This window comes from Montipora capricornis, chromosome 10, assembly GCF_036669925.1.
Source record: "Montipora capricornis isolate CH-2021 chromosome 10, ASM3666992v2, whole genome shotgun sequence".
NCBI lineage: Eukaryota > Metazoa > Cnidaria > Anthozoa > Scleractinia > Acroporidae > Montipora > Montipora capricornis.
In genome coordinates this window covers 63,078,397-63,080,896 of record NC_090892.1, presented here as the reverse complement: position 1 = coordinate 63,080,896, position 2,500 = coordinate 63,078,397, and the positions used below count along the sequence as shown (strand labels likewise).

At 38.2% G+C, this 2,500-nt stretch overlaps 1 protein-coding gene and 1 long non-coding RNA gene across 6 annotated transcripts in view; one reads left to right on the top strand and one right to left on the bottom strand.

Moving 5' to 3' along the window:
• Window positions 1-674, bottom strand: part of LOC138022494 (uncharacterized) — a 1,558-nt gene extending 884 nt beyond the window's left edge. Inside the window, exon 1 of the long non-coding RNA XR_011126581.1 lies at window positions 516-674. This is a non-coding gene — a long non-coding RNA (uncharacterized lncRNA). The remainder of the gene's footprint in view (window positions 1-515) is intronic.
• The window catches only part of LOC138022479 (uncharacterized), a 79,925-nt gene that overhangs the window by 11,797 nt on the left and 65,628 nt on the right, over window positions 1-2,500 (top strand). The window lies entirely within an intron of this gene.

Sequence of the window (2,500 nt, the reverse complement as noted above, 5' to 3'; positions counted from 1 at the left end):
CGTTGAGCACCAAGACTCGTTTTGAACCGGCGGCAAACAGCAACTCGGAAATGGCCCAATCTCATACCCACAGTCCTCGGGCTTTTTGGTCAGTGGGTGAGCGCCCAGAGAAACTTTAAACTATTTTTTGATTGGTCGCTTCCATAACAACGGCAGTCCAACAGGAAGTCGGTAAGTAATTAGCAAACCCCAGAATTTGGAGGGAGATTCAAAATCTAAAACTAGTTTCAGTGTTGTTTGTCTTTTCTTCCTCAGAAATATATAAATCACAAAAATAATAGAACGACGGGTTTCATTTATGTCTAATTTCCTACGTTGCTAAAAACTGATTACTGTTGCTGTTGTAAAAGTACCGTGGGAAAACATTACCTCAGTCTCTTTGGGGAGAACTCCATGGAAGAAGACCTTGTCGAAGCCAAACAGAATTACGGAAACATAAAATTGTCGATCATGTTGTTTGCACAATAGTGTTCTGCACGACAGAATGCATGCTGAAACACTAAAAATACACTTACCGAAGCATCAGAAGTTTCATCGTCACTCGCTCTTACAGCAAGCCAATGATCATTTCTCCAGTTTCTTTTATGGTGTGTAAGGTTAAATTTTTTTTTCTTGAACACTTTCAACCCGGTATTTCTGTTTTCTCTTTTCTGTTTCCGTTTAAACTCAAGCATGCGCAATAAGACCGGAACCCACGTTTTCTGGGAAAATGGAAGCCATTATCCCAGAGTCTCTCCGGGCGCTCACCCGTGGACCAAAAGTGCCCGAGGACTCTGGGTACGAGATTGGAAATGGCCTAATCATTGCTTCTCGTAGCGATCCGATTGGATGAATTTTAGCTTTGGCGGGATTTTCATTTATGAAAATTGATCCACGGCATGCAATGCCTGTAGGGTGAACGTGGGCGTTAAAGGGAATCTCCACTAAAACAGCAAAATAACTTTAAACCACAGAACATAATGTTTCCAATTAAAATTGTTCATAATTTTTCCAACGAAAGCGTTTATATTCGAAAAAAAAAAATTCAAAAACGCTTGTTTTGTCTTTCAAATTTCCCCGGCGCTGCCATCTTGAATAGTTGTGATGTTTTGTGGTTGCCCTATTGTTGCAGAGCAAACGCTCTTTGTGTCAGAACAACAGGGCAACACGACACATCACAATTATTGAAAATGGCAGCGGCCCAGGAAACTTGAAAACAAGAGTTTTTGAAATTCCTCTTTTTTTCGGATACAAATGCTTTCATTTGGAAAAAGTTTGAACAATTTCACTTGTTAACCTTATGTTCTGTGGTTTTTAAAGTTATTTTTGTTGTTTTAGTGGAGGTTTCCTTCAAGGCAAATTTCCTTAAGGATTGTCTAGCTTTGAATCTTACTTGCTTTGTGGAACGTTTCAGGAATCCCATTTCATTTTCGAACTGAGTTTCCATCGTCACTTAAGTTCGAACTAAATTTTTACCAACAAAAACTAGCGCGAGTCATTCATCACAGGAATTTCCTTAGCGTTTGTGAACAGACAACAGAAACAAATTGTTGGGTGCCTGTGATATTATTTTTAATGTCAGTCGCCATCTCGATTTGGAAAGAAAATTGGTGCGTGAAATCAGCGGAGGGTGCAAAGTGCAGGTCACAGGTTAGGGCTGCAGGTCATTGTTTTAGCATAACTGAAATGACCCAAACCTATACAAAAATGCAAATCTTAGGCTTAAACATTATCTAAAGCACAATTAAGCCTAGTGTTTTGGCCTAGTGTTAGCATTAGTGAAGGTTTGGGTTGTCATCTGACCTTAAAGTGGCACTATGACGAAAATCGCATCTTTCCTATCTAAGACATTTTGAAACATAAAAAAGTAGTCTGCGTTAGAAGAAAAATGCTGTTTACTTTTTTCAAATATCCCTTTTTAATCCAGAGATATTCGAGTTTTTAAAATATGCAAATTACCAAGTGATCACGTCATACACTTTGTTCAAATATGATGAAAAGAGACATCTCAGAAAATTTGCATCAGAAATTTTTGATTTTTTGCAGTAAGATTCTACTAAATGTTCTCCACAATATGAGCTTAACAGTTCTGTTACCATGGCATCATACTGGGTTCCAGACCTCCCCCATATTATGAGCTTTTCTGGCCACCTTTGGCGTTCCATTTTGATATTTGCTAACAGCACTTAATATTGCATGATCCAGCAAGTATATAAATATGTAAGCACGACTTTGAGGCCTTGTTTAACATTTTTCAAGCTGAAAATCACTAAAATATTGAAATCAAGTGGGTGGGGACTGGAAAAGAGTGAGTTGCCATGGGAACATAATTTTTATAGGCATAGGTGTGTTTCCTGTAGAACTATTAGACTACCAAGTTTCAATGGTCTACGGTGTAAATTGGCCAAGGCAGCTCTATTTATATACTCAATATAATATTGGGTTGAGTGTATGACATCATTAGTCATCTCATTTGCATATTTTACCCATTTTTCGAACTTAAATATCTCCGGAACTAATG